General features: G+C 34.2%; 1 protein-coding gene and 1 long non-coding RNA gene across 2 annotated transcripts in view; one reads left to right on the top strand and one right to left on the bottom strand.

Moving 5' to 3' along the window:
• LOC145509773 (uncharacterized) overlaps positions 1 to 16,062 on the top strand; it is a 565,222-nt gene that overhangs the window by 299,678 nt on the left and 249,482 nt on the right. The window lies entirely within an intron of this gene.
• The window catches only part of LOC145509774 (uncharacterized), a 404,239-nt gene continuing 391,950 nt past the window's right edge, over positions 3,774 to 16,062 (bottom strand). Inside the window, exon 8 of the long non-coding RNA XR_014056401.1 lies at positions 3,774 to 7,442. This is a non-coding gene — a long non-coding RNA (uncharacterized LOC145509774). The remainder of the gene's footprint in view (positions 7,443 to 16,062) is intronic.

The following is a 16,062-nucleotide window of genomic DNA, read 5'->3' as shown; positions in this document are numbered from 1 at the left end:
ATAGAAAAGATACTGGATAGAAGATACTGGTTTGTCTATTTATTTGATCTTTGCAAAGATACCTAACATTCTAATATTTACAAACAAATTATATTTTTAATTGTTTTTGTCATTACTTTCATATTGCAGCATTTGTTTTCTGACACAAGGTTGTATAGTTCAATTGCAATTCACTTATTACTATTTTTTCCCGTTTAGAAATGTGAATGTTTAAAGGTTTTTTTCTATGTAGGAATATTGTTTTATTTTTACTTTCCACTAGTAAGATTTTAATATACTTGTGCCTCAAACATGTTTATGAATCTTTAAGATTCAATTCATTGATTATTTGAAAAATGGTGATTTCTTTCAGATTTTCTTCACCTTTAGAAAACTATATTTTTTATTCTCCTGGTAACTCATATCTTCTGTTTGTTCACATGATTTTCATATCTTTGTCAGTTTTTCCACTTAAGAATTTCATGCCATTGATAAATCTAGCAACGTGCATTAAAACTATGGCTACATTATGGTTACATTCCTTGTGTTTTTGGTCTCCTTGCCACCATTCCTTATCATATTCACCTTCAGCTTAAATATAATTTGATGCCTGTTCCTTAGAATCCTATCTATTCATATTCCATTAGTAGCAAGAAACTAATTTACTAAAATGTCCTTGCAGTAGATTAATTTCATAGGATTTTTCCCTTTAGTGATCTGGATATTTTGCTCTCTACCATGTTCTGTCATAGTTTCTCAAAAATTATGTTTAAAAAGTCAGTAATTTCTGTACTCACTATCAAAGATGCCTAGAGATAGCTGAAATGCAATGCTCACCATGAATGATCTTGACCTTTCCCTGTTACTGTAGACAAGTTGGCAAAACAGTCAGAGGGCCATCTATATAGTGATAGTCTGGAGTTGGCATCCCTAACCTCTTTGTTGTTTAAGGGTCAGTTTTATTTTGTAGAACAAATGCAGGTACCTAAATGAGTTTAACTCCAAGTTCTAGGCAGTTTTAAAAATTAGACACAGTTTTATCCCTCTCACACTACTATTTCAGTGATATTCTGAGTACTGTGTAAATACTGCAGTTTTCAGCATGTACAACCACTAGGGTTTCTTTCCTTAACCCTACCTATATATACTGTTTTACTTGAAGGGAATACAAATAATTTAATTCACCATTTCTCCATTGTGTTTTTTTCTTTTCTTTTTTTACTTTTTAGTTGGTTGTTTTCTAAAACATTTTAGAATGTATTTGACTCCAATAGAGTGAAGCGTGCATGGATCAATTGTTTTATTAACTTCCTCAGTTTGTCTCATTCTTAAAGCAAACCCAGGGAATGCTCTAAACTAAAAGCTGAATACATTTTTCTAAGTTCTGCTCTATTTACTTTATAATGTATGTTTATAGCCTCTATATTCTTGCATTATATAATACATTTTTCCTAGATATTTTCCTTATTCTTAAGATAGAAAAGAACTAAATTTATTCTCTATTTTGGGTGAAAACTTAATGAGAAATTGCTTTTTTGAGAAAGTTTCACATTTTATTTTTAATGTTACTTAGAGTTATAATTGGACTTCCCTGATAGCTCAGTTGGTAAAGAATCTGCCTGCAATGCAGGAGATTCCGGTTGTATTTCTGGGTTAGGAAGATCCGCTGGAGAAGGGATGGGCTACCCACTTCAGTATTCTTGGGCTTCCCTTGTGGCTCAGCTGGTAACGAATTTGTCTGCAAAGTGAGACTGGTGTTCTATCCCTGGGTTGGGAAGATCCCCTGGAGAAGGGAAAGGCTACCCACTCCAGCATTCTGGCCTGGAGAATTCCATGGAGTGTGTTGTAGTCCATGGGATCCCAAAGAGTCAGACACTACTAAGGGATTTTCCCTTTCACAGGGTTATAATTAATTAGGAGCTTCCCAGATGGCTCAGTGGTAGAAAATCTGCCTGCAACGCAGGAGACACAGGAGACATGGGTTCCATCCATGGGTTGGGAAGAAATCATGGAGAAGGAAATGGCAATCCACTCCAGTATTGTTGCCTAGAAAATTACTTGGGCAGAGGCGCCTGGCAGACTACAGTCCATAAGGTCACAAAGAGTCAGACATGACTGAGCAATCAGCATGCAGGGTTGTAATTGTTGGACGTAACTTGTAAAGTGTTATTATGATTCAAGGTTCATATATGTTTCAACTGAAAGGACTCTTAAAACAATTTGAGTTAGATATGATATTCCATATAAGATACAAAGAAATAGAACATAAATATTAATTTCCTGTATATTTGGACCAGAAAGCCACAAAATTGTGAGATGTTGGGATACATAAGGGAAGATATCAAATACATGACTAAACAATTAATATTGGTGGTTGAAGTAAATGTAAATAAAAGACTGGGTATAATTAAAGTGTGATCAATAAAACTAACATTAAATTGTGGCAAAAATAAGTGTGATTAAAGTGAAGGAGTGCTAGAAATTAATGTAATAAAAATTTGAGTGGAAAGGAGGAGAAAGTAATTTTCCCATGATTGCTACTAAATTTCTGTTTAAATATAGTTTTCTTAGTTTTAGCGGCAAGATATATTCCATGAAGAAATTCAAGTATGACAAAAATAGTTATTAGTTAAGTATTTCAACTTTGTTTTGGCAAAACATTCATTTAAAAATCACCAATTTTAAATGTACAATTCAAAGTTTTGTATTTTATATACATATATATTCATTCATTTTTCACAGTCAAGATCTTTAATTTTTAATGTCCCACGGTCAATTAAAAATATTTTATCATCTCTTTCATGACTTTTTTTTCTTTAGTCAATGGTTCATTTAAGGTGTATTCTTCAATTTCGAAATATTTTTGCTAGATCTCTTTTTCTGTCTTTGTTGTTAATTTCATCTCAAGTTTCTTGCGGTCAACATACTGTGTATGACTTCAATTTTTAAAAATTGAGATTCATTTTATGGCCCATAATATGGTCTATTTTGGTGAATATTTTATGTGCACTTCAAATAATTGTTATCCTGCCATTGTCAGAGAAAACGTCTTTAGTTCATAATGCTATTCAAGCCATCTGCATTCTTACTGATATTCTCCCTATTTATGTCACTGATCATTGAGAAAGGAGAGTTCAAAACTCCATTTATAAAATAGATTTGCCATGTGTTTAAATGCGTATATATTAATACTTTTGTTAAATGTTTATCTACTTGTAGAACTGGGAAACCCTTTTGATGACTTGAGCACTTTATCTCCATGGAGTGTCCCTTCTTTTCTCTAGATATATTTTTATTCCAAAATCTGCTTTGCTAATATTAATATAATCATACAAGCTTTCTTTTTTTTTTCAACTTATTTGTATTGGACCTTTTGTTCATTTACAGTGTTGTTAGCTTCTGCTGTACAACTAAGTGAATCAGTTATACGTATACATACGTCCACTCTTTTTCAGATTCTTATTCCCATATAGGTCATTACAGAGTATTGAGTAGAGTTCCCTGTACTATACAATATGTTCTTATTAACTATCTATTTTATACATAGCAGTGTGTATATGTCAATTCCAGTCTCCCAGTTTATCCCTCCTTCCTCTTTCCCCCTTGGTAACCATAAGTTTGTTTTCTACATCTGAGACTATTTCTATTTTGTAAATAAGTTCATTTGTACCCTATTTTTTAAAGATAACACATCTGTGTGATACCATATGATATTCTCTTTCTCTGACTTACTTCACACAGTATGACAATCTCTAGGTCCATCCGTGTCACTGCAGATGGTATTATTTCATTCATTTTTATGGCCGAGTAACATTCCGTTATATATATGTACTACATCTTTATCCATTCATCTGCTGATGGACATTTAGGTTGTTTCCGTGTCCTGGGTATCATAAATAGTGCTACAGTGAGCACAGGGGTGCGTGTATCTTTTCAAATTATGGTTTTCTCCAGTTACATGCCCAGGAGTGGGATTGCTGGTTCATATAGTTCTATTTTTGTTTTTTTTAAGGCACTTCCATATTGTTCTCAATTGAGGCTGCACCAACTTTCCCACCAACAGTGTAGGAGGTTTCTTTTTCTCCACAGCCTCTCCAGAATTTATTGGTTGTAGATTTTTTTCACAATGGCCATTCTGACCAGTGTGAGGGGATACCATCTTTCTTGTGTTTAGTGTTTGCATGGTGTATCTTTCTCCAGCAGTTTATGTTTAACATATCTGTGGCTTTATAGCAAAACTAGATCTTTCAGAGAGAAGCATGTGGTGGCTAGATGTTGCTCTTTTATCATATCTGATTATCTCTGGTTTTTACTTGGATATTTAAACCCTTTATATTTAGTCATGAATATTGACATATTTTGGGTTTGTTGTTTTCCATTTGGTTTTCTATGTATCCCCATTTGTTCCTCTTACATGTTTAATATTATTCCTTTCCTCCATTACATGAATTGAGAATGTTTTATAAGCTATTTTTGTCTACTATTTATTAGATTATCAGTGATGTAACTTTTTTTACTTTTTTCATTCTTATACTATTTATATATTTCACTCAATCTATCTTCAATAATTGTATACTTCATAGATTTTTAAAGAAGCTTATGGTATAATCCACCTCCCTGCCCATCTTTTGTGATACCATTCTCATACATTTCACAGGCCCAAAGTCCATCCTTTTGATCTGAAAAAAAAAATTCTTCAATCTTTGTTACACATTTTTGATGATAAATGGCATCAGCTTTTTATTTTAGGCTTAAAATATCTTTATTTGACCTTTATTTTGGAGATACATTTTTTGTTGAGTGTAGAATTGTATGTTGGCACTTCCTTTGCTCCATAGTTCAAAGATACTGCTCTATTGTCTTCTGGCTTCCATTATTTCTAATAAGAATTCTCTTTTTATTTGTGTTCCACTCTTAAATAGTAACTTTGAGCTTAACTGAGATTCTAAGACCAGTATGATTATAATTTTCACCAGCTGTTGAAATGTTTTTACTATTTGATAATTTTTCTAATACCACAGGTCATCAGAAATTTTTTTTATTGCTGTTGGTGTTTTTTAAATCTTTTCATCTGGATAGACTCTATTACTGTGTCTTCAAGTTCACTTATCTTTCTTTCTACCATGTCTTTTGTAGTATTAATTTTCATTTCAGGTACTATTTTTTTCATTACTCATTATTTAATTTTGGTTTATTTAATATCTTCCATTTATCTACTCTTCATTTATATTTCTTCCCCTAGATTTTGAGATATTAACCATATTTAAAACTTTTTTAATCTCCTCACCTGGGCTTCCCTGATATCTCAGTTGGTAAAGAATCCACCTGCAATGCAGGAGACCCTGGTTCAATTCTTGGGTCGGGAAGATCTGCTGAAGAAAGGATAGGCTACCCACTCCAGTATCCTTGGGCTTCCTTTATGGCTCAGCTGGTAAAGAATCGGCCTGCAATGCATGAGACCTGGGTTCGATCCCTGAGTTGGGAGGATCCCCTGGAGTAGGGAACAGCTACCCACTCCAGTATTCTGGCCTGGAGAATTCCACGGACTGTGTATAGTCCATGGGGTCACAAAGAGTCAGGCAGGACTGAAAGACTTTCACTTCACTTCATTGCCAGTTGTATTATTTATGCCATCCTTGAGTCTGCTTTATTGACTGATTTTTCACTTGATAATGGGTCATATTTCCTGCTCATTTTTGTGAATGATAATTGTAAATTGAATCCTGTCACTGTAAATTATACACTATTTGATGTTACATCTTGCTCTTTCCCTAAGTGAGTTCTGGTTTAAAGTTGTTGTTTTTTTTTTTTTTCCCCTGTTATACAGGTAACTGGAATCAGTTTCAGTCATTTTCAGGCTTCTTTTTAAATTCTGTTGCGAGATACAGAGGGGAATTTAATACAGAGTTAACTTTGATCCTCTACTATGTAAACATCTTTTAGATAATTTTATTCAAAACTTGTGTATTACAAGGTCTTTATATTCTGGCTTCTGGAAGCACCAACATTTCATCGCCTTTTGTGAGCTCCAAAAATTTCCCTGCCTACACTTCTGTGAGTTCTTTCCTGAGAGTAACATTTCTTCTCATAGCCTAGTTTGGCATATGTCCAAAGCCTGGAGGAAATCCTTCATCTCTAGAGACTTTTCTTGGTGTGTGGCTCTCTCCTTCCTGGTACTCTTTCTTGTAAATTCTAGGCACCTTCACATGCTGGTACTCTTATCTGTCTTAATCAGAACAGGTGGATTTGGGTTGGAGTTAATCTCATGCCCTGGGAACTGCCATCAAGTGGTATATTTCTAGAGTTTTTCTTTCTTCTCTATTTCTTCAAGAATAATAGTTCTGAGTTGCCAATATTTAAAAACTCATTTCATATATTTTGTTTGGCTTTCTATGTGCTTAAGAGAGAGAGTTAAATCTGGTCTCTTTTGGGGCCACTGTCATAAAGGGTAGGTGAAAATCATTTATTTCATTCCGTGTTAATTTTTGTTCTGAATTTCTATCATTCTGACCTCTTCTGAAAATACAACTCAGTCATTTTTGCTTTTTAATTCCACAATCTCCAACCAGACCATGCTGCAACAGGCTAGGGAGGCTCCACTGGCCTTGAGTCTGTACAGTTTCCAGGAGAGCTGTCCTTTACCCAAGATAGTTCCATCAGGTTCAGGGTGTTTTAGATTTTGAATGTTGCTTAAAGATCCAGAAATTTATGTTGCAGCTGGAAGCCCTTGTGTCTGGTTTATAGATTAGCCTTTTTATCTACTCTGCAAGATGTGAATTAAAGTTGAGATTAAACATATCTATCATGTAGATATTTCATTCAAGAACTATTTTTAAAGGTTCCTCTAGGTGTCAGGAATTGTTCTTGCATTAATCCATTTAATTTTCATGATAACTATTCAGTTAAGAAACTGTTAACTATCAATATTTCATAGATGAGAAAATACAGCAACAGCAAGGCATAGTGGTTTGCTTTCCAATTTCACAACTAGCAAATGAAGTAAAGAGGATTTTTACCCAAGTAGTCTATTTCCAATGTTGGGATTCTTAACAACTATACACTACAGCCTTAGATACACTTAAAGCAGCATTCAGATAAGCATGTAAGATAAACAGTGGCATTAACATAAGTGGATTGAGCAACCAACTAGAGTTGTAACAACTACCACAAATCCAAAGAAAGCTTCAGTTCAGTTCAGTCATTCATTTGTGTCTGACTCTTTGCGACCTCATGGACTGCAGCATGCCAGGCTTCCCTGTCCATCACCAACTCCCAGAGCTTACTTAAACTTATGTCCACAGAGTCAGTGATGCCATCCAGCCATCTTATCCTCTGTCGTCCCCTCTCCTCCTGCCTTCAATCTTTCCAAGGATCAGGATCTTTTTCAGTGAGTCTGTTCTTCGCATCAGGTGGCCACAGGGTTGAAGTTTCAGCTTCAGCATCAGTCAGCTTCAGCATCAGTCCTTCCAATGAATATTCAGGACAAAAGAAACTATAACAAAAGCTTAATAAAGCATAAAAGCTTAAAGCTTAATAAAAGAAAGCATAACAAAACTTAATAAAGGTAAAAATAGAAAACTTTAAATTAGAAATGAAAATGGAAGCACTAATAAATTAATGCAAAAATTAATCTTTGTGGGAAAATGATAAAAAAGCATAAATCACAAAATAAATGCTTATAGGGAAATAACCATACACAAAACACAAGCTGGTTTAAAAGCATCTGAAAAGAAAATCTTGATTACTATACAGATAAATTTTGGAATATCAACAGACAACTTTATGGGCAAATAAAATTATCAAAGCAACTTCAGAAGACAGAAAGCAAACTCATCAATCACAATAAATAAAATAGAGAAAATTATTGAAGAACTACTCTCCAAAAGCCACCTAGAAGTTTTCATGGAGCAATTCTATTACACTTCTAAGAAATAAAAGTTTCAGCTGTATTTATACAATTTGAAGGGAGAAAAGTCTTAAAATTCTTTTTAAGGTGCTATCATAATATTGGTATCAAAACTCAAAAGTAGCACAAAATAGACAACTATAGATAATTCAGAAACATTCTAAAAAATGATATACTGTTAACAGGTATGGGTTTTCTATGAATTCTAGAGTTATACAAATAATTTTCTGTATTGGTAGGAAAAGCATACAGTTATCTCCATAGATATTAAAAAGTCATTTTGTAAATTTACCATCTACTCTTGGTTAAAAACTAAAAAAATAAAAATAAAGAGTTGGATAATTTCTTTGGGAAGGAATATATATCTATCAATATAAATATATTTTGAGAAATGTTTACTTCTCTGGATATGTCTTGGGTGCTTTGCATACTGCTTATTGGGCATATAGACAAATCTTCCTGCAGGAAAATTCTCTTTCATTTTTGGTTCTCTATCAAATCATGTTCCTTCTCCTCTCTTCTCCTAGAATGTTGACTAGTATTGTTCAGAGTTAGCTTAAATTTTGACAGAACATGAGAATAGGCAATGATCAAGAAACTACCATTCTTTGCCACTATAAGATACTCTTGAATCAAGAAATTATAAGCAGGAGGATAAAGAAATATAGGATAAAGCAATATGCACTATCACAGCATGAATTAACTTGTTTCACTTCAGTTACGTAGAACATGAAACCCCATATCCACGTTCGATTTTGAAGCCTATATATTCCACCTCAGTAGTTACCTGGTGGCTCAGCCGGTAAAGAATCTGCCTGCAGTGCAGGAAATGGAAGACATGTGGGTTCAATCCCTGGGTAGGGAAGATCCCTGGAGAAGGAAATGGAAACCCACTCCAGTATTCTTGCCTGGAGAATGTCATGGGGAGAGGAGTGTGGTGGGCTACAGTCCATGGGGTCACAGAGTCAGACACAGCTGAGTGACTAAGCGTGCTCATTATTTCCAAGGTTGCCATACTCCCTAGTTCTAGTATGAGTTTGTTTCTAGTCTTTCACTTCTTTGGAATTTATTTATTCACCTTCTAAACACAACTTTTAAACGCTGTGCAAAAATGCAGCAGAAGGAGTATTTCCTAACTGAAACTTAAAACTAAGAGCGACTAACACTGATCATTTCCTGTCACTGATTGCTTGGTGCTTCTATGTTACGAAGTACCACTTTTGAAATATATTTTAAAACAATTTAATATATTCATGAATTAAAGTATAGTGTCTCTATGTTAAACACTTAGTGTTACATTTTTATATTTTCCCTCTATATAATGGGACTCACTTATTGTAATTTGTTTGAATTTTTATGACTGTTAGGATTTGTCATCACACTGTGCTTATATTTTTAATGGTTATATTGATAGTTTCAGGATTAACTAACTGTAAACATACATAAATCATACATTATGAAGAACTTAGTGCTTAAATACCCTTTCATAACTGTAGCTCATTTCATCATCTTGGCACTTTTTTTTTCAGAGAACTTCTTCACTTCCTGCCCAGTACCACCCCCATGGGACATGAGGGTTCTCTGTCTCTGATTTGCTGATAAAACCCTGAATATTATGGGCTTAAGTATATGCTGACTTGGCATTTGTTGATATTTGTTTAGTTTTCTATGAGTAGCAGCCGTAAAGCTGTCTCCCACCTAATTTTACTTATATCAATATGGTTCATTCTTAGCCTCTTCACAGCTTCCCTTTTGCAGACAGAATGTGCTCCATAAGACTCTTTTGGGCTAATGATACTAGACTTCACTCTCTAAGTAAGGGTCCTCTGAATAAGCTTTTCTATATGCTCAACATACTCTGTGCATCTCTAGTCATATATGATCTGCTACAGCTATTATCCCTTTATTTGATCAAAATGGCCTTGCACTTATCAGCTTTCCTTATGACTTGCATGTGATCATTTCCTAATGAATTGCAGATAACTTTTTTGTCTTCATTTCTGTTATTATTTGGATTGATTTTTGAAAAGACAATGCCATATATAAGGCTTTTTTTTCTTCAGTATATCCCATCAACTTATTATGGTGCATAGTGTCTTTCAATTTGATTTATTGTTGCCTCAGATGACTTTAATGCCTTGAATTTGAGCTCCTATCCCAAACACAATAACTTATGGATGGAAGTGCTACTGCTAGTTGACTTGAGTTCATTAATCTATGACTGTGACACATTAGTTCATGTATTCTATTTTTCATGTATGACAGACACATTATGGATCATTCTCATTTTGGTATTTAATGTGTTATTTTCACTGAACAACAAATGATGTATAATTGTACATGTTATTAATTACCTACAGTTGTTTATTTCTTTGGAGCCAGTGAGAAAAAGTATAAAACAAATTCATTATTCAGAATAATAGTGCATATATATGGAAACTCATTGTTAATTTCTAATCTGTCCATCTCTTTCCTTTCTTAACAGATAGTATTTTATGTGAACAGCCTAAAAAAATCTCTGTTAAGGGTAGCTCTCTATAGATTTCAGATCTCATCTGTTGTTTCATCACATTCATATGGGCTTTTTTATAATATCCCTCAAGTGGCAAAAACAGTATATTCTTTGCTTCTGTTTATGAACAGAATTAAATATGATCTCTAGGCTGCAGATATTTTAAATGTTATTTTTGTACACCTAAATGTAATCATTTTTTATACTACTTCAGAACACTACTTTATACCTCATCAACCATGAGTTCTGTGCCTAGTTGCCCAGTCGTGTCCAGCTGAGCAACCCCATGGATTGTAGCACACCAGACTCCTCTGTCCATGGGGACTCTCCAGGCAAGAATACTGGAGTGGGTTGCCATACCCTCCTCCAGGGGATCCTTCAGGGATCTTTCCAAACAGGGGATCAAACCGAGTTCTCCCCCATTGCAAGCGGATTCTTTACCATCTGAGCCACCAGGGAAACCCATCAACCATGAGTTCTGATGTACTTCAACTGCAGAAATAGTAGTGAGCTTTCTGAAGCAATGCCTGGTATGCATTATACTAGCAAGGACTTCTAAAATTTTGTTTATTTATTATTGTGATAAGAATAACCACAAAAGACCTACCATTTTATTTATTAAGGTTTAATTATATAGTAGAGTATTTTAACCATAAGTGCAATGCTGTAGATCTCTATAAATTATTCATCTTGCATAACTGAAACTTTATACATGTTCAACTCCTCATTTATTTCTCTCTCCAGCTTCTGGCAATGATTTTCTGCTTCTATAAATATTACGATACTATATACCTCATATAAGGGAATAATCAAGTATGTGTTGTTCTGTGACTGCCTTATTCCATTTAGCATAACGTTATCAAATTCATGTTACTGCATATAGCAAGATTTCCTTTTTTTTATGGTTGAATAATATTTCATTGTAAGTATATAACATATTTTTCTTTCTTACTGTTTTATTTAGCATTTTCTTTCTTTTCTTTTGCCCTTCCCCTCCCCTCGACCACCTTGTCTTTCATCCTTCCTTCCCTCCTTTCTCCCTTTCTTCTTTCCTTCCTTCCTTTTGAGCACATTTAAGGTCTATCCTCCAAGCACATTTAAAGTACATATTATTGATATAACTATAGTCACAAGGCTGCACATTAGATATCCAGAACTTACTCATCTAGTATAACTGAAAGTTTTGATGGTTTAACCAACATCATTTCATTTTTTCTTCCTCCCAGCTCCTGGTAACTACCAATATACTCCCTTGTTTTATGAGTTTGACTATTTTAGATTTCACATATACATTAGGTCATGCAGTATGTATCTTTCTGTGTTTGGCTTGTTTCTTCCAGTTATATCTATTTGATCACAAATGGCAGAATTTTATTTTTTCCTATAGATGAATAATATCCCATTGTATGTATATGTGTAAATATACTTATGTTTTCTTCATTCATTCATCCATTGGTATTTCTGCATTTTTCTGCATTTTGGCTAATGCTGCAATGAATTTGGAAATTCAGATTTCTCCCAGATACTGGTCTTATTTCTATTAGATGTGTACCCAGAAGTGGGATTGCTGAATCATAAGGTAGTTCTAGTTGTTATTTTTCAATGAACTTCCATATAATTGTCTGTAATGGCTATACCGATGTACATTCCCATCAATAGTATACTAGGGTTCCCTTTACTCCACAGTCTCCCCAGCACTCATTATTTCTTGTCTTTTTGAGGATAGCCATTCTTACAGGTGGTTTTAATTTGCATTTCCTTGATGATTTGTAATGTTAAGCACCTTTTCATATACCTGTTGGCCATTTGTATGTCTTCAAAGAAATGTCTATTCAAATCTTTTTACCCATTTTGAAAATACGATTATTTGGCTTTTGCTATTAAGTTGTAGGAGTTCCTTCCCCTGCTTGCAAATATTTTCTCCCATTCTGTAGGTTGCGTTTTCACTCTGCTGACACTTTCCTTTCTCTTGCAGAAGCCCGTTAGACTTAAGTAACCCCATGTGTCTTTTAAGTTTTGTCGCTTGTGCTTTTGGTGTCACATTGCCCAGATCAGTGTCAAGAAGACTTTTCCCTGTGTTTTCTACTAAGAGTTTGAAATTTTGAGATTTTACATAAGTCTTTAATCCATGTTGTCTTTTGTTATGGTATAAAATAAGGTCTAATTTCATTCTTTTCATGTGTATATCCTGCTTCCCAAACTATGATCTAAAAGGCTATATCAGGGTGGTAAGAATAATATGAGCAAAGACCCTGGGATATGAAAAACATTTGCTATTAAATTATACATTTGACTATCTTGCTATCTTTAATGCACAGAGTTAGTATTTTTGTATTTCCAGTCTCATGCAATTGAATATAGTATACTCATTCAATTTGCTAATCTTTGTCCTCAAAACCTCTGTTTCTCTTTTTTAAGTCCTTTTTAAGCTATAAGCCATTCCTGAAGTTCCCACTGAGGTACATCTTTCTTTAAACGTTTCTTCAATAACTTAGTCATTACCCGTCTTTTTGAACATCCTGCAGTATACTGATTTTTTGCCTCTGGGTTTGGTCTTCTCAACTAGATTGCAAGACCTTGTATTGACAGGACCACAAATTATATATCTTTATACATTCAACCAGGTCCTTTATAAACACTATAATAATGATCATAATAACTAGCTTTTATTAAATTCTTATTACATGTCAGGCAAAAGTGAAAAAAATTTGTTGGTTGTTGTAAATGAATATTATGAAAAGGAGTTACTTTCTGAATTGAACAACCCACATTAAACACTTGGATAACTTTTAGGAGTTGCTAGTTAGACTAGAGTTAATAAAAAATAATACCATCCTCATCCCTATGCTGCCATTCTGGCTGAGTTAGTTGGTTGACTTCCATAGCTCTGTGTGTTCATATTTACCAGATGTGTGTCATCTACTCAGATCTTGTATCAGGAAAGCTAAGCTCCATACATAACAGAGAATTTAGGATTTGATGCAAACTGGACAGGTGACGTTCCTTTGTTTGAAGTCTACCACATCCTTTTTCATGCTCTGGGTCCTTTGCTTTATGATAGTAACTGAGGAGACTCTCTCATCTTCTGGTAGCTATACCAACAACAACATTGACGACTGAGAGATCTGTACAGGCCTTTTGGTCACAAGAGACAATGTTGTTCCTGTCTTCAGATCTGCACATATGTGCAAGGAATTTATCTTAGCTGACAGCAGTGCTCATGTATCCAGAGGCAAATGTGAACATGCTTAAATACCACAGGAAGATAGCCTAGTGTCTACTAGATATATCTACCCTACTAGAGCTAAGGCAGTGTGGATGTTGGAGAGAGGCTATGAAGGAATGTGCTTTATTCTTCTTGGTAGGTCTTTTGTCATTCAAGTCATTTTATATCAGTCAGATGACAAGGATGAGGAGAAGCATTTTTAATGTTTAATTAAACTGAGTTTTATTGTACACTAATGCTAACTTTCCCTAGGATACAATACTGTATTTTGAGATGTGAAACAAAATTATTTTTCCCCATACTGAAATAGTGCTGAAATTCAACTAGTTCTGAATGCTCATGCCAGGTCCAGAAACATGATTGCTGCTGCTGCTAAGTCGCTTCAGTCGTGTCCGACTCTGTGCGACCCCATAGACGGCAGCCCACCAGGCTCCGCCGTCCCTGGGATTCTCCAGGCAAGAATACTGGAGTGGGTTGCCATTTCCTTCTCCAGTGCATGAAAGGGAAAAGGGAAAGTGAAGTCACTCAGTCGTGTCCGACTCTTAGCGACCCCATGGACTGCAGCCTACCAGGCTCCTCCGTCCATGGGGTTTTCCAGGCAAGAGTACTGGAGTGGGGTGCCATTGCCTTCTCTAGAACATGATTACTTCAGCTTTAATATCCAGTTAGTATAGATAATAGTTTCATTGTACAATTGCATATATCATTGTAAGCCAGAATTTGACATATCCATTTATTTGCCTTATTTTACAAAGTTGTATAAAATGGATTAATTGCAAATAAGTTAATAACTCATTTAATACCTAGTCTATATCAGGCACAGATATAGTAACTAGAGATAAAAATATCTAACTCATGCTCAAGAATTTCATAGTACAATGCATAAGACAGATATGTAAGCTACTGATACAATAATATAGTAGTAAATCTCTTATTACTCATAAGCTTTACTTGTCCAATGAATTAAGATATAGGAAAAATAACATGTTAAATAGAACAAACAAAATATTTCAATTTTCATTATTACTTTTTCTCCATATATTTTAATTAGAAAAAAATAATGTGGCAAATGTTACCTTATCTGAAGTTAATTTGTAGAACCGAGTGCTTACCTGTTTAGATTTTTCTGTGTTGGCAGTAAATTATAAGATTGACTTTCCTTAATATTTTGCTGTCAAATGTAATTATGAGAAAAATTTAATGCAGTAAACTCTATCAGCCATTATTTTTATAAGATCACAATTAGTGATTATGTGATGCTGCCAGGTCCTAGGTCATGTTATTGGGTTATGGCCATTATTAATTCAACTTTTAAATTGTATGTATTTCATTATATTGCTGTTTCTTTAATTGGGGACATTGAGTAAATACACTAGAAAATAATTAAGTACTCTCTCAGAACACTTAAGAATTAACACAATAAAATAATCACTATGGCAACTCTGCAAACTAAAGTTTAATACCAAATTCCCCAGCAAATACTTTTTTCAGATGCTTATCAAACACTTAATTTCTTCGTGATTAGAATACTTCATGTAATATTATATGGCCTAACTTGCCTAGTCTGAAAGACAAAACTACACATTTGGGAGCTATATTCTTCTTAAATATACTGAAATTTTTGATTGGCTATTAGGCCACAATTTTACATGGTGACCATAAGTTATTTTTAAGCTACAAGAAACTGTTCTCAAGGGTCCCTATTGTGATGGGTACAAATTAGGGACATGAATATAATCACAAAATGTCAACACTAAGCTTCTGCCTCCCTGGGTATTAATTTCTTTCATGGTTTTGTTTGGTGCCTGTTCTTTGGCCACAGTTCTTGGCCTGTTCTTTAACTGTCTGTTGTTTCACTGTTGCCACTAGTCAAGCATAGGAATATAAGCACACTCTCCATCTTCTCACTCCCTTTTAGAAATGTTCTTCTAATTTAGCAGTTCCTAAATGCTTTATCCATGGCCTTTATGAAATACCACTTAAAAAATCACATGATTTGATATTCGAAAGATTAAGGAAAAAGCTGAAAGTACATTTTTGTTATTCATAGGTAAGAGATAAAATCCTAGTTTTAATACTTAAATATCCTTGTGTAAATCTTAACTTTGTGTTTCAGCTTTTCATTTGAAAAATTGGGGCTAATTAAAAAGTCCCTATGTCACTGAATTTTTGTAATGGTTAAATTGATTAACATGAACAGTTTTCAAAACAATACTTGATAGAGAAGTACTGTATATGTTCACTGTTAGTAGTAGTAATGCAGTAAGTATAATAAATTACTACCCAACACTCCCTCATTCCTATGTACTGTACAGAATGGAGCTGTTAAGGATGCATGGCATTTATTTGTAAGAATGAAAGAAAATACATTCATTTTTATGGTCTACCATTGGACTGAGTACCAGGTTTTGAGAATATCTGCTCAAGGTTCATCACTCA

This window comes from Giraffa tippelskirchi, chromosome 6 (assembly GCF_054371585.1).
Source record: "Giraffa tippelskirchi isolate mGirTip1 chromosome 6, T2T-mGirTip1v1.2.pri, whole genome shotgun sequence".
Classification (NCBI taxonomy): domain Eukaryota; kingdom Metazoa; phylum Chordata; class Mammalia; order Artiodactyla; family Giraffidae; genus Giraffa; species Giraffa tippelskirchi.
Note: the sequence above shows the minus strand (reverse complement) of the source record. Positions and strands in the feature narration are given on the sequence as shown.